Below are 16,795 nucleotides of genomic sequence, written 5' to 3' on the forward strand. Positions count from 1 at the left end.
TATTTTCTGCCTCTTGAAGATGAACCATCTCAGACAGACTGCTACTTGGGAGGATTGTGGCACCCGGGAGTTTTGTCAACTCTTCGACCACGTTCACAATTACAGAATTTGTTCAGTATTTATATCAGTATTTATATCAGTATTTGTAAGCCAAAAGTAGAAGTGGTGACGTGTTTCTATTACTGTATACTTCTATTACACACTATTACTATTACAGTATTTGTTTTCGGCTTACAAATACTGATGTAAAATACTGACCAAATACTGAACGTGTGAACATGGCCTTCTGCGGAAGTTTCAGTGTTGTGTCATTATCTCTTACGTTTCACCTGGTGAGGTGGATTCTCGCTGGGGCAGTAAATCAGAAATGGAGGCTGTTATGCAACTAAAGGATTAGAATAGTGGACCATGTAGTAGCTGGAGACTTAGCAAAGGGAGACCGATAAAGCAAAGTTGAAATAATAGCAAGGCAGAAAAGACATGTAGATTTAGGCCGGTTTCACATGTCTTGATTTTTCCAGTACTGTAAAAACCTGTACCGGAGATGTCCATGTGTCCGCGTGTGGCACACATGTGGCAACTGTGTGCCGCTCGTGTGCCGCATCAGGAGCACACATATCGGCGCCTGGGAATCAGTGTACAGTTACCGCTGTTCCCAAGAGCCGGGTGCTGATCGCTGCCCTCATCATTGTCCCTTGCTCGTTCTGTGATCAGCATGAGCAAGGGACAATGTTGGCATTAGTAGTATTCTGCTCCCGCAGTGTCCATGTGTAAAAATAAGAATAAAATAATAAAATCCTTATGCCTCACCTGTCCGGAGATGTCCCCCACTGTTATCCTCTGACCGCTGATGCCGAGGAGCCGGGGAGAATGAGCTGCTCCAGCGAGCGGGTCCCGGAGCTGAGCGGAGCTCACTGCGTGACAGGACACCATTTATGAGCCTAGCGCAGCTCCGGACAGGTGAGGTATAAGGAAACTGTCACCACAGGTACCGGACACACTGGTGTGTGAAAGAGCCCCTAGCAGATCCCAGAGATGCAGCAGAGCAGGGTAGATCAGGAGATGGTCTGTAGCGAAGTAGCAGAGCATACTACTTGAATATGTCAAGACACTTATATGGTCTGTGCACACTTTGCAGTTTTATAACATTTTTGTCGCATTTTTTCTGGAGCAGATTTGTTACAAAACCTGAAGGATTTCCTAGTTCCAGCAGAGTTAATGAGATTTGACTCCTGAAGTCTCATGCACGCGTTGCTTATTTTTTCCTTGCAGATTTGCAGCAAATTTAAATTTGGAGTATTTCAATTCTCTCGGCATTTCTGCTGCAGATTTCACCCAAACGAATGAGTGGGGAAAAATCTGCAACAAAAACACATGTAAACAAATGTGGCAAAAACATGGCTAAAGTGTGCCTATTTTACCAAGCAGTTTCCCTGCCAAGAGATGCAGAAATGGTGCAGAAATTTCTGCTGCAAATACTCTGTGTACATATACTCTTAGGTTATGCTCACATTTTGCTTTTTTGCTGCATTTTTTTCTGCAGGCAAAACCTGCTCTCTTGGCAGTAAAGAAGCTGCTTACAAAAAACAGGTTTTGCTGCGGATTTGCTGCATTTTTTGCTGCGTTTTTATTGTCTCTTGTGCATGCTGATAAAGTTTAGTGCCCCCCCCAAAAAAACATGATGCAATTTCCTTAGGTTTTTGCAACAAAAACGCAGCAAAACCTGACACCTGCGTTTTTTGCTGCATGTTTGCCCTTACTCATTGCCTTCTATGGGTGAAAAAACGCTGCAAAAATGCTGAAAGAAGTGACATGCTGCGGTTTGCAAAAACGCTGCAGCTTTCCAAATCAATCAGGAAAAAAAACAATGTGTGTGCATGAGTTTTCTGAAATCTCATAGCTTTTGCTGGTACTGTAAAATGCAGCTTAAAATTTGCATTAAAAAAAACGCACCAAAAATGCAAGGTGTGAACATAGCCTTACTGTGATGTAGCAGAGTCCAGCAATGTAGCAGGGTTGACTATGTCGGGTAACACACAGGAATGACGTAGCAGAGTGTAGCAAAGTAGCAGAGTTGAGTATGTCAAGTCATTCAATGGAAAGATGTAGCAAAACCTGCATATATTTAAATGAAAAAATAAATAAATTATGCACTGAGGTGGACAATCCCTCTAAGTAAGACATGTATGCACTAAGGAGCTAAGCTCCCTCTAGTCGTGGTTGCAGGCAGACTAAATTTTATACATTTCTTGTATTTACAGGGGAATTGGTGCTAGAAAAAAAAAACAAAAAATAAAATATTCCCATAAAATACAGGAATGTTAAACCTGAAGACAGGCTTGCATGAATGAACATGGTGGCATAAAAGAAAAATGAAAATGATCAGGACACAGGAATTTTCCTTTTTCTCTAGGATGCAGCTCCTGAAGAAACAACGTAGCACTTTGGGCGCGTGCGCTCTTCTCTCTGTGATGTGTAGTGGTATTCTGGATCACATCGTACTCTATGAGAAGAGAGGGTTGTTTTTTTTTTTATCCTTTATCTATTTTTATCATCTTCTTTTCTTCATATAGGATTTTACAGCCTCAGAACGGCTGCAGATGTCAGACGACAGACAAGCACGTATGATTTTATGGCAGCAAATTGCAACCTTTACTGTTATCGGGTGATAATCGAGTTTGCTAATGCCGCTTACTAATAGAAAACCATGTGTATATCTGCTTATGTGATGTGATATAAACCGTAATAACAACCTAATATCTTATCAGACGCTGTCATAAAAATTATTCTACAAGAAAAACAGTCACATTTTATTTGCACTTGTTCCCTTCTGCTTCTATACAGTCAATGAGGCGGATTTACCAATGTCTATAAGTGTGACCTGCCGCATTGTAGACCTCCTTGGAGACAGATTTATGTATGCGTCTTCTCTGTTTAGGTAATTGTGCAGCATCAGGGTTTTCTATGTTTTGCACCTGAAATCTTGTCTATCTTTATGACTTTTTTGTTTTTGCTTTATTTATGCTTCAGCTTTTGGGCTTGTGAGATGTTTCTTGAATTTTTTTTTTTTGTTAATTTAATTTCTTTTTTTTTATTAATTTCTAGTGCAAATTAGCAAATGAAGCTGTGTCACTCCCCCTGTGCACATGCATGGCCAATGATCATGTGTCTTCTGAATGGGGAGAGATGAGTAAATCGCTGTCAGACATATTTGTGCCCCCCCACATACATATATACTCCAACCTGAAGCAGCCAGGATCCAGCGGAGTAAGTCATAATATTGTTGTATTTAAAGGGAAAGTTCCCTTTACAAACACATCAATTTAATGGGTTTAAATAAATCCCATTGCAACTTATTTAAATGCCGTACATTTATACTATTAGTAAATACATTAATACTATTTTGATTAGCCATATGAGGGCTCCTGTAGAAACATGTAGGTCTATTGATCTTCTGTGTCTCCATAATGGCCTCTGAAAAGCTAATGGGCTCGGCAGGGGAGGAGCTGGCTTATGTTTTCATCCAATCACACTTCATCAAGTAGATAAATAGAAAACGATTGGCCGACGGCTGTCTCTATTCACTCCCTCCTGTACACAGACGGCCAATGGTCATGGGTCTACTGAATTTAGAGAGATGATTGAGCCGCTGTCAGTCACCTTTGCCTTATTGCCCCCTGAGAACAAAAAGAATTAAGCATGTTAAAGAGGACCTTTCACCAGGACAAAAGTGTCCACTTTTTACTCCTATTTCATTTCCACATCTCCCTTGAATTTTTTGTGGAGCCTTTTTTTTTTGTTTGTTTTTTCTAATTCACTGTATGGCTTCAGAGATGTGATCCTTTTCATTTGATGGTCATTTTTATAGACTTTACAAAGGGGCATGAGTCAAAGGGTAATTATAATCACAGCAACCTAAAGACACGCCCCAGAGGATCCTGTAAGCCACACCACCTTTGTAAAGTCCATAAAAATGACCATCAAATAAAAAGTCCAAATCTCTATAACCGTATGGTGAATTTAATGAAAAAATTAAGAAAAACTAAATACTAAGGGAAGCAGTGGGAATGAAATAAGAGCAAAAACTGGACCATTTTTACAAGGTGTCAGGTCTTTAACATGCTTAATCTTTCTTGTTCTCAGGGGGCGATAAGTCACTGCCGAAAGGTGTCTGGCAGCGGCTTACTCATCTCTCCCCATTCAGTAGAGACATGATCATTGGCCGTGTGTGTGTACGGGAGGAGTTATTAGAGACAGATGTCGGCCAATGGCTTTCTATTTATCTATTTGCCAAAGTGTGATTGAATGAAAACATAAGCCATCGAAATCAGCTCCTCCCCCGCTGAGCCCATTAGGTTTTCAGTGGCCTTAAGGGAGTCACAGAAGATCAATAGGCCCTCTAATGGCTAATCAAAATAAATAAATATATATATAAATATCATATGGATGAGGAATAGCAAGAAATTTATTTAAATAGGTTGCAATGTGATTTATTTAAACCTATTAAGTTGATGTGTTTGTAAAGTGAACTTCCCCTTTAAAAATAAAAACTTACTCTGCTAGATCCTGGCTGCTTTAGGGGGGAGGATATATGCATGTGGGGGGCACAAATGGCATTTATTTCTAGAGATAGTTCCATACTGATCCATTCCAGTGAGGTATTTATCTGTCCAGGCATGAGAAGGAATTTTCTTCGACTCTATCTTTGGAACAATATTTCAATAGTTTTCAATCCTTGTAGACTGTGTCCTGAGATAACGGGCATTATTAGGATACTCCAACATTATTTAGCGCTTTAAGGTTTGTAAATGATAAGGATATGGGACAAGAGGATTAGAAAGTCATTTAAGATAACTACAGGCCTTGAACATTTCCTTACTACAAGACTGAAGAGAGTGAGAGCCGCTACCCTGAATACGGGAATTCATTAACCAGACTGAACTAATTAAGCGCCCTTCCTAGTCCGCCTGTAAATTCTACTAAGCAGATTGCAGAAAGCAGGAGAATTAAAAGTCAAATTTACTTCTTTCGGAAAGGTCTTGGCCTTCATATTCCAGCACAGAGCAAAGGTGAAAATAAGTTTTAAAATATTCTAGATGAACCAAATTGTCCTTTTTTGGTTATATTGGACATTCTGTAACAAAACATAAAGTTTTCCGACTATCTTTCAAGATTCTTCAGCAATCCACTTAGAACTGATGGGAAATACTGAGTGGAGTAACTAGAGTCCGATGGGCCCCGATGCAGAATTTGGACCTGGGCCCCCCTCGCATGTTGGTCAGATGTAAGAGCCCTTGTAGCATTCTATATCCTATCAGGACATACAGTACATGTTGCCCCCTTCTCACATTATGTAGTAATGTCCTCAATCATGGGCCCATTCTGGTATATCTGTCCCTTATCTTGGCCCCTTCCTTGTATATATATCACCCATCCTGGTATATATGTTCCCCATCCTTGGCTCATCTGGGTATATATCTTCCCCATCCTGGTATGTACAGTACAGACCAAAAGTTTGGACACACCTTCTCATTTAAAGATTTTTCTGTATTTTCATGACTATGAAAATTGTACATTCACACTAAAGGCATCAAAACTATGAATTACCACATGTGGAATTATATACTTAACAAAAAAGTGTGAAACAACTGAAAATATGTCTTATATTCTAGGTTCTTCAAAGTAGCCACCTTTTGCTTTGATGACTGCTTTGCACTATTGAGAAGGCACAGATAGAAAAGGCACAGATGGCTATGAACTATCGCTGTATACACAGGGCTAAAGAAACGCTGTGTATGCAGTAATAGGATGCGCTGAAGACGAATACACAACAGTCATAAGATCGCAAGGTGTAGGGTGGGAGAATGAATTGTTGGGTCATAGGACACTCACACAGCTCTGCTGTGCAGCCAGGAGACTGCATGTCCCTTGTAACTGGGGCTAAAATATCAGCCCCGGTTACAGGGGAAATGCATTATTTTTCTTTTATGACCTTATGGGGAGCACAAGGTGGAAAATAAATGAAAAATAAAATGAAAAAATAAAAAAATGAATAAAAAGAAAATAAAAATGCCACTGTCAATCCAAAATGCTGTTTCTAGCCCAGTATATATGTAAATGACCTTTAGTGATCATAAAAAAATGGGAAAAGGAGACACCTTATTTTGCCACTGATGTCACCCAATATCAGCAAAAAAAGGAAAGAATACAACAGTCACGAAAATAAAAATTCAAAAATCCCTTGAATATCCGAATGAGAAAAATGTTTGCAGCTCTTTAAAACATGTATGAAAATCCCCCCAGAAAATACGCCTGGTCAGGAATTGGGGTAAATATCCTGGTCTTGAACTGGTTAAGAAAACCTCTCCAAACTAGACGCTGTCCAATTACAGTAAAAGAACACTTCAGGGGAAAAAATGTCTTTCAAACCGCTTCAGAAAAGAAAAGGATGTTGCAAAAAACGATGCAAAAGATGTCAAGACACTTCAGGAAAAATACAGATGGCGTTTTCCTAAAGCGTCTTCCTAGAGCAAAATCTATGTGGGTACGCCGGCGTATAAAAGACACCATGTGCACATGCCCAAAAGAAGGAAAGTTTGCTGAATCAGAAAACTGTGATTTTTTAAACGCCTCAAAAATATCTGTCTGCCCACAGACATATGGTCATGTCTGGTTAAGAAAATCCACATGGGTTCCTCATCCTTAAAGGAAATTTCCACCTACTATCATCATATTTATTTTCAAAATTCTGCGCTAAATAATTTCTTAATAGACCTTTTTAGGAAAATTATAAATTGTATGCCTTATTAATTTAGTTCAGTTGTGCTAGATGCCTCCTATTATAAGGTATCCTCTTTGGTGAATTCAATAGCCAAGCTAGCCCCCTTTTCTGTCACAGCCAAGGCTATTGAAATAGGCAACCAGACAGCCCCCTTTACAAATGGCACTGGTCATATACCGACACAGGAAAATCTCTTCTGTGTCCAGCACAAGCTGGAAGTGAAGCCTCCAAACCTAGGACCAATATATTGCAGTGAGCGAGTATGTTCGGTTAACCCTTTCGGCGAGTATGCTCGGGCGAGTACCGAGTATCTTCAGCATGCTCAGTGATATGTTTGAATCACTCCCGTGTGCATGATTTGCGAATGTTTGACATCTTTAATACATGTGAGGAATGCTTAAGAAACAGGCATTCCTCACATGTATTAAAGCTGTCAAACAGTCACAAATCGTGCACACGGGAGCAATTCAAACATATCACCGATTACGCTGAAGATACTCGGTACTCGCCTGAGCATACTCACCGAAAGGGTTAACCGAACATACTCGCTCATCACTAATTGCAATGTATACATTTTATATTATATAGTTATATAAGTTACATTAATGTATAATTTCTTTTAACTAAACAACCTAATTAATGGTAAAATGCTGACTATCTGTGGGGCCATTGTTAGGGGAAATCTTGGAGCAGTATGCTCTCACCCATGAATCACACTTGTTAGAAGAGTCCATTGACAATAAAGCCTTATAAACCTGAGTATTCAGGTAGTTATTGGATAATGATCACTTTAGTATACTATTAGAACTTTCCTTTCTTGATTCACCTAACATACCAAGCTCTGTTATTCTGCTGGGCTCTGCTACAATGCTAAAAGTTAGTATTTTGGCATACCCAGCTCTGCTATTCTGCTGGACTCTGCTGCAATGCTAAAAGTGAGTTTTGTGACATACCCAGTTCTGCTTTGTTCTGCTACATTGTTACAAGTGGGTCTCCTGACATAACCAGCTCAGCTGTTCCACTGGGCTCTGCTGCATCACTACAAAGAGCCTCTCTGTTTCTCCAGCTACTATCCACCCTATACAGTCTCTTATTACTTCACTTTGCAGCATCAATGTCTCCGGTTCAGGTTTCACATCCAGAACTATGGCTTTGTGAATGCATCCTAAACTGGTTAGCCATAACAGCAGGGCAGGGCAGGTTCTCCACACCAGAAAAGAAATAAGACCCCCAACCTGATGGCTTGATACAATCAAGATAATGGAGGAGAAGACCATCATGGCCCTATTTAGACTTACACAAGATCAATATTCCTACTGATCGATCATGCATATAGCCGCCATGACTCGAGTTTGAGCCGAAGGCCGTTAAATAATAGTAAACTATTAACTCAGAATTCACTAATAGGGTGTCTGAAAATAGGTTTTATAACCTGGACTTAAAGTCGTCTTTCTTTCTTAGTCCTCTGCTGTTCGTTACCTTTTTTTCTGCCAAATTCTTCAACAATAGCGTACACAGTTCATGAATTCTCTGCAAAGCTGAAAATAGGGTTTATTTTTCTCTTTGATATGTTTTATGACTAGTGAAAAAATTCTCACATTTCATAAAACGGTGCAAAATTTGTGCCAACAGTTTCTAGAGTAGATAAAATCACTTCCGGGAAGGAGATTGGAGTCCAATTGCGTCAAATTTTCCAACTTTTAGCAAGATTTTTCTTAACTTTTTTTGCAATTGATGAATCAGCTGAAAGCATCTCGAAAATCCAAACCCCACACACCAGACAATGAAGAACATAAAAAAAAAACCAGGCAAACAGCTATAAAACAAACTTTAGAAAAGGTCCAAATGAAAAGATGAATAATACACAAATGAACAATGAAAAACACTAAAAACTAGACAAAAAAAGGCACAAATGCAATAACGAATGGGATCTTTATGTTAATCGAATGGGGAAAAAAATCCAACTGCCTGGTTGAAGTTAATTTTGCAATAAGAGAAGATGACAATGTGTAAAAAAAATTAGAAAAGAGTGTCATGAAAGAAGATAAGGAGAACATCCATTGTAGGGTCAACGCAGAGTGACTGTACAGTGTTAGAAGTAGTTACCAGCGAGTGTAGCTTTAAGAGGTTCCATCAAAGCGTACAAATGTAAAGTTGGAATCATTATCAGATTTAGTACCGTGTATCATTAGGTTGAAGCTGTATTTTTGGAATTTTACCTCCTGTCCTTTTTCAGAGAAATGAGTGTAAAGTGTTTTAAGTTTCTTTTATGGGCAGGAATCTTCTTGACACTGTGGTGCCCATTCTAAATTGGAAAAAAAATTAAAATTCAGTTGGTTGCCTATAAAGTAAAGGAGCAAGTTTTAATCTTTAAGTGTTTGCTGCAGTTAACTGCAAATTAGCTAAACCATTCCTGTGCTCAAGTTACAGCATCTGCAGCTTTGAAGCAAGCTTTCCTGAGGCCAAGAAGGCTTATTATTAATGTTATGTGATGTTCCTACTGCTGCCTAGAAAACGTTAAACATTCTCCGGTTGAATTAGAAACTTTTAAAATTTCAAAATATTCTCTGGAAATATTTTTGTATGATCTCTATTCTTAGTATAGTTATCCATTTTTTTAAGTTAGTTGGGTCTGCTCAGGTTCAGAGATAGACTGGATCACCAGAGTCCCCTAGGAATGCTTTGAGGGCCCAAACTTTGACTTACTATTAGGACCCAAAGCTTCAACAGAACGCAATCCTGAGACAATCCCAAGACAATGGTTGATTGTGAAGCAAGGGCATACTTTGAGAATAATTTCTTTGGAGAATAAGCCTTTAAGTTAACATAATTTTTGCCTGATTGCTTCTGAGAAAACTCAAAAAGCTTCAGAAGATGAAATTTTTAGACTTTTTTTCAAATGCATGTCATTAGCAAATCAAATTATTTCCATCAGTATTACAACAGCAAAGATTTTATTTCCAAAATCTGGAAAGCCTCTGAGGAGCACCGGTTGTAATAGCATCTGAATGGTTAACAATGCCTTGTTCTCAGAGGTGCAGGATTCAGGGTGAAGAAATAAATTTGCCTGTTTCGTCATCTTCTTGAGTTGCTGCTCCATAGAATATAAAGAGAGAATCGATTAGTCTATTTTTCTTGTAAATTTTCCAAAAGTGAAGTAAAAACTTGATAAATTATTTCACCGATGCATTCCAATTCCAAACGCCAAGAGACTGATCTTTACTTCATGTCAAAATGTCTCTGTGCATTATGAAGCCTAGATGAAGGAGAAAAATAAAGGGTTAAACTACAAGATGAAGAAATTGCTGCTTTAAAAAGGGTTTATCTACTAGAAGAATAAATAGCTGCTTCTAAAGGTTTAATCTTGTATGGAGGACAAAGCTGCTTCTAAAGGATTGATCTAAGTCTCTCACTACATGCACAAGGGTTAGTCACAGTTGCTCACTACATACAAAAAGATCCCCCAGCTGACACATTGAGGAAAAGCTGAGACAGGTTTTACTTCTAGAACTGTTTCTTCTAGCCTCTTGCTCATGCTGCTCCATAATACACAGGAACTTATATGCTTCATATATCACCATATCCAGCATGAACAGTAGCTCAAATCATCAATGTGTTTACATGCTGCACATAGTCTCTCCCACGCAGCGGTATCTCTCGGCTCTGAAACAGGAAGTCTCACAAAGCCATTATTACCATAGTGAGACAGCGGTGAGCCGATTTCAGTCTCCTCTTAAATGGCTAGATATTTTATGCTAAAGTTAATGAGGAAATGTTTTACTTATCCTAATTATACTGTATATATATACTGTATATGTAGCACCCTGAGGATTCGGCTGCTACAGGGGTGTTGCACCTCAACCCAGAGGTGTGATATTCCACTCCCGGGTAAGGATGGAGTGTGGAACTGAGCTCAGTTAGCTGCATGCACTACACACATCCCATTTCCGAGGGACAGACCGATGGTACTCCCACTAGAGAAATGTGCAGGTATGACAGTGTCTGTTCCTGGCTGGAGTGGGAGGGGGGTGGAACATCCCAGTAGTGTAGGGGCAGATAGGGGGAGCAGCCTGGGTAAAGCTAGGAGCTCATTGGGTGCTGGTCACCTGAGCTCACACATAGAGGGAGTATATAAGGTGGGAACCATCTTAGATCAGAGTCAGTCTGTGAGACGTCAGTCTTTTGTAGAGGTTTGGTCAGTCTGAGAGAGCCTGAGAAGCAGAGAGAGAGGAGAAAGAAGGACCCAGAAGGGGGAGAAGAGGGAACTCCAAGAACCCAAAATTAGATCAGAGGGTGAAGAGTTGGCAACAGGGTACCGGATCCCAAGCTGGTAGAGGCTACAGCACACCTTAGCCAGAGACCGGAGGTCGTGGGCAGGATCTGCCACGACCACCCACTAAATCCACCCAGAAGGCAAACCAAGAATAGGGTCAGGGAACCCAGAGACAAGGGTTTACCAACAAGAGGCCCGAGGGAGCCGGACTTAGGTGGATCCCTGGTGGGGAAGGCCAGAGAGAAGGACAAGTCAGAAAGGGAGCTCAGGACCACGCTCCAGAATCACCTGGGGGTTGGCCGAGTCCAAGACCTGGTGGACGCAGCACGGCTCGGGCGGTCACTTAAGGCCAGAGTGACCACAAGAACAGCAGTAAGTAAAAACCCTGAACTGCACAGCCCGGCTCGGAGTCTTCTTAACATCCACACTGCACCACCACTACCACCATCCTCTACACCTGACCCCCTGAGGCTATACCCCTCCCGTTGGGGGTTATACTACCAGAGCTGCACAAGCACCACCAGCCTCAGCGGACCCTGCTGCAGCGGCGGCCGTATTGACCGCAAATCAACGGGTGGCGTAGTCGACACAAAGAACACTAATAACATCTGTAAGGACTGCCACACACTGAGCTTGACACCCTGGGCACGGACCGGGTCACCGCCACTCGGAGACTACAAACCCCATCTGATCTGGCTCCGGGTATCCCCCAAACAACACTGGCCCAGGGGGCGCGTCAACTTTGGCGTAGTCGGCAGGATAACGTGCCCGCAACAACCGGGTACTGCGTGCCTGAAGAAAAGTTCACCGTTACCTCAAAAAGAAGTCTCCCGCCGGTTCCGGAGGGTCCCCGCCAACGGACCCCATCACAGGTCGTTTCCCGCCGGTTGTCCGCCATTTGCAGCTTTTTCCCGCCATCCATGGAGTTTCCCGCCACTGGGAGACGATTCCCGCCATTTCCAAGGATTTCCCGCCTTGGGGGAGCGGACGCCATTATGGGCGTGCCAGAGGGTGGCAAAAGGCCACCTCCCATCGTGGGCCAGGTCGAAGAATGGCGCCAAAAGCGGAAACCGCGCCCACCAACAGAGACTGTGATGCTGGAAGTGTCCATCAGCGTGAGAGAACTGCCCCTGGAACTGACAATCACTAAGTTTCCCCGGGACCATCCTCAATGTGGGCGGAGACAGAACAAGAGAACGAAGATGGGTGCAGCCTGGAGGAGTCTGGAGAGAGCGCACCCGGAGACAAGACGTCTGGAGGAGAGTCCAGAGAGAGCGTACCCGGAGATGGAGGGAGAGACAGGCAGCACCGACCCAGTGGTCAGGAGCCTGCTGCAAGCAACAACCCCACTAGGCTTAGTGGAGATCCTGGCACAGCTCCCCCGAGACCGGGAGTGTGCACAGACCGCGCTGGAGGGCCTCGCACGGAGGATGGCCCGGGTGCAGCGGGAGACGTTGGCGGAGTGGAGCCGAGAGATGGCCCAGCAGACCGGAACCCGTCAGCGGAGCACGCCGCCCGAGACGAGGAGACAGACCGCCTCTGAGGATGGCGCAGGAGGAATGAAGGCAGGAGACGGCGCCGAGAAGGGAGCTGAACGGACGGAGGCAGGTAAAGGGGACGTCTCTACCCCGAGCCGAGAAACCGTGTACCTGCCCCAGCTCCCCGTCGCAGAGCCCGAAGTTCCCCTTGCCGTGCCCGTCGCTGCATCGTCACCGCCGCAGACTAGGCCTCAAGCAGTAACCGTGGCCGCAACCCCTGTGACGTCACGCGTTTCGACCCTGAGCGCGGCAAAGCAGGAAATACCATCGGCCTGGTCGCAAGGCCTAGTACCTCCGGGCGCCGCAATACCAACAGCGCCCCCTACCTCCGCGGAGCCACCGGCCTGGTCGCAGGGCCGAGTAACCCAGGGCGCCGCCGTTCTTACGGTGCCCTTTGCCTTTAGGGTGCCCCAAGCCTGGTCGCAAGGCCTGGTCGACCCGGGCGCAGCTACCATCAACGCGCCCTCAACATCTAGAGTGCCGCACCTGGGTGAAGACCTGTTCGCCCAGCATACGTGCCCGGATGGGCAGCCCTTTGTATGGCCCCAGGAGTATATTCAGCTGGAACTCCAGAGAGCAAGGCCCATGTGCGAGCCCCTGATTCCGGCTCCGAAGCCCGTAAGGAGGATCTCGCCCCCACTGGAGGAGATCCAGTTCGAGTGGGACCCCACCGGAGAAGACCTCATGGGGTTCACTCAGGAGACTCGGGCGGCCGCAGCGGAGCGTGCAGAGTGCTGCCGACAGCAGCTCGAGGTCTTCGAGAGGGAGCGGAGAGAGAGGCGGGTCCGGGAACAGCAAATGCAGATAAGGAGCGCGGAGCAGAAGAGCCGGACCAGGAGGAAACCCCGTGCAGCTCATGGTCCCCGTGCCACCGGGACTGTGATAAAATTCAATATGCAGCACGGATGGGGCTTTATTAGAGACCATCAGACCCCCGGCGACGTCTTTGTAACCCGCAGAGACGTAGAAAGCCATCTGCCGGAGGGACACAGAGGTCGTGACCTGTACGTAGGGGACGAGGTCACCTTCACCCGGCACAAGTGTGCCAAAGGACCCTACGCGCTCCATGTGCATCGCCTGACGGAGGAGGAGCTGCGGTGTGAGGAGGAGCAAGAGGACCCGGACGGGTCTGAAGAATCTAAAGAAGGAGCAGGAGGACGCCGTCGTTGAAGTACGGTAGAGAGAGACTGTACATAGTTACCCGTCAGGGTATAAGAACTGTTCTAGTTAAAATATAGTCCCCGTTGGGACCAGCAGATTGAACTGAAACCCGTGTGTCCCTATTCCCACTGACCGAGGACTGAGAGCGGTCATTCCTCCCTAATACCTGGCCGAGGACTGAGAGCGGCCATATTTCCCTTGTATATAGTTGCGCTTTTTAAGGCGCCCCCTACCGGTTTTATAGGAAACTGTTTTCTTCCAAGAGAGACTGTCGCACCTTACCCGGTCACAAGTTGCACCGTGGCCGGAGGAACAAGAATGTTATTTATGAAAAGTTTTATATGAAAAGTTTGATAGCTGATAATATATATGATGTTTTATATGTTGATGTTTATGAAAAAAAAAAAAAAATTGTATGTTTTGATGTTTTGTTATCTTACAGCCCGAGGACGTGCTGTGGTTTACCAGGGGGGAATGTAGCACCCTGAGGACTCGGCTGCTACAGGGGTGTTGCACCTCAACCCAGAGGTGTGATATTCCACTCCCGGGTAAGGATGGAGTGTGGAACTGAGCTCAGTTAGCTGCATGCACTACACACATCCCATTTCCGAGGGACAGACCGATGGTACTCCCACTAGAGAAATGTGCAGGTACGACAGTGTCTGTTCCTGGCTGGAGTGGGAGGGGGGTGGAACATCCCAGTAGTGTAGGGGCAGATAGGGGGAGCAGCCTGGGTAAAGCTAGGAGCTCATTGGGTGCTGGTCACCTGAGCTCACACATAGAGGGAGTATATAAGGCGGGAACCATCTTAGATCAGAGTCAGTCTGTGAGACGTCAGTCTTTTGTAGAGGTTTGGTCAGTCTGAGAGAGCCTGAGAAGCAGAGAGAGAGGAGAAAGAAGGACCCAGAAGGGGGAGAAGAGGGAACTCCAAGAACCCAAAATTAGATCAGAGGGTGAAGAGTTGGCAACAGGGTACCGGATCCCAAGCTGGTAGAGGCTACAGCACACCTTAGCCAGAGACCGGAGGTCGTGGGCAGGATCTGCCACGACCACCCACTAAATCCACCCGGAAGGCAAACCAAGAATAGGGTCAGGGAACCCAGAGACAAGGGTTTACCAACAAGAGGCCCGAGGGAGCCGGACTTAGGTGGATCCCTGGTGGGGAAGGCCAGAGAGAAGGACAAGTCAGAAAGGGAGCTCAGGACCACGCTCCAGAATCACCTGGGGGTTGGCCGAGTCCAAGACCTGGTGGACGCAGCACGGCTCGGGCGGTCACTTAAGGCCAGAGTGACCACAAGAACAGCAGTAAGTAAAAACCCTGAACTGCACAGCCCGGCTCGGAGTCTTCTTAACATCCACACTGCACCACCACTACCACCATCCTCTACACCTGACCCCCTGAGGCTATACCCCTCCCGTTGGGGGTTATACTACCAGAGCTGCACAAGCACCACCAGCCTCAGCGGACCCTGCTGCAGCGGCGGCCGTTTTGACCGCAAATCAACGGGTGGCGTAGTCGACACAAAGAACACTAATAACATCTGTAAGGACTGCCACACACTGAGCTTGACACCCTGGGCACGGACCGGGTCACCGCCACTCGGAGACTACAAACCCCATCTGATCCGGCTCCGGGTATCCCCCAAACAACACTGGCCCAGGGGGCGCGTCATATATATTTGAGAAAGGGTTATATTTTGGTCTCCTTTTACCTGATATGTCCTCTTTAAATTCTAAAAATACTTTTTTTTTAATGTTTAGGTTTTTGCAGTTTTTACTCTGGTCGCTGAGCCTGATTGTAGGTTGACACTTCTTACTATGTAGAGATCACTTCTCTGCAGTCATCTCTGGTAGAATTATAATAAAATGTAAAACCTAGATGTAGATAAGACAAGATCCACTACACTCACAATACATGATGGACACAGGTCACAAATAGATAACAAAAACATTCATTCAAAATTGTGTTTTAATTAGTAAATAATGCATTTCAGGGCAAGCAAGCTATTGGACAATGGCAGGAGCAATGCATGCTGAGAAGACTGCAGAGAAGGAACGTCCAGAACCCATAGTGCTGGTAGAATTCTAACAAAAAGGAACCACCCACTCAAAACTAGTGAATGGCCAGTAACAGAACTGGATAATCGAGATAGTTCCTGTACATATTAGACTGGTATGTGAACGAAAATCAGTTTTAACTGATTGTAGGGAATGAGGACAGCAAGCCACAAGTGCTTTATATTTAAAGAGATTTAAATGGGCTTATCCGTGCCGATAAATGAGTCTATGGAGTGGAACCTCTAGACCTTTTCTGCTTGGTGTTCAATAAATTTGATTTAATGAAGACAAAAGTGAGAGCTGGTAAATGATATATTATTTTAAGAATGCTTAATTAAGTGTAACCTATAAAGTTTATTTATACACAATTATTTTGATTTAGGAACACAAAGGAAATGAAGAATATCCCATTACCTGATTACTCACATAGACAAAAATTTTATTGTTATGCTTTTTCTTTGATTGACAGTTGTGCGGATTTATAAGCGTCTCAAAAATAATATTTCCACATGTGTCCTAGATATATAATTGTAGGTTGGAAAAATATTATAAATTCTTATTGCAGTGAGACATATAAAACACAGTAGGATACAGAGTATAAAATGCAGATAATAGCCTCCTGCTGAATTGAACAGAAAGTGGTGCGTGTACTTTGCTAAATTTTAAGCACTCTGAACAATTCAAGACTCTTGGGACCATTAGCTGTATAGCGCAGCGGGTTTGAATAAGCTTCAGCCAGTCCAGAAAAAGTTACATGAAGACTGGTATAAATCATGGGCTGACATTCAGACTTTACAATCTCCAAGCAATTAATCTTTAGCTGGTTTACTGATCCAACTCAACATGAGCGGGATTATTTTACTGCACTGCTTGCTCAAAGCTGTGACATTATGTATTCTTATACTCAGGGGCGGATTATAATGAGGGCAATCTGGGCTACTGCCCAGGGCCACATTGCCCTCATAATATTTTTTGGTGCTTTTC

The 16,795-nt window shown here is 44.0% G+C and overlaps 1 long non-coding RNA gene across 1 annotated transcript in view; it reads right to left on the reverse strand.

The window, feature by feature from the left end:
* Window positions 1–8,720: 8,720 nt before the first annotated feature.
* Window positions 8,721–16,795, reverse strand: part of LOC141264175 (uncharacterized) — a 109,553-nt gene continuing 101,478 nt past the window's right edge. Inside the window, exon 3 of the long non-coding RNA XR_012319818.1 lies at window positions 8,721–10,037. This is a non-coding gene — a long non-coding RNA (uncharacterized lncRNA). The remainder of the gene's footprint in view (window positions 10,038–16,795) is intronic.

This window comes from Phyllobates terribilis, unplaced genomic scaffold (genome assembly GCF_046119375.1).
Source record: "Phyllobates terribilis strain yellow unplaced genomic scaffold, ASM4611937v1 Scaffold_4__5_contigs__length_816908805, whole genome shotgun sequence".
Classification (NCBI taxonomy): Eukaryota; Metazoa; Chordata; class Amphibia; order Anura; family Dendrobatidae; genus Phyllobates; species Phyllobates terribilis.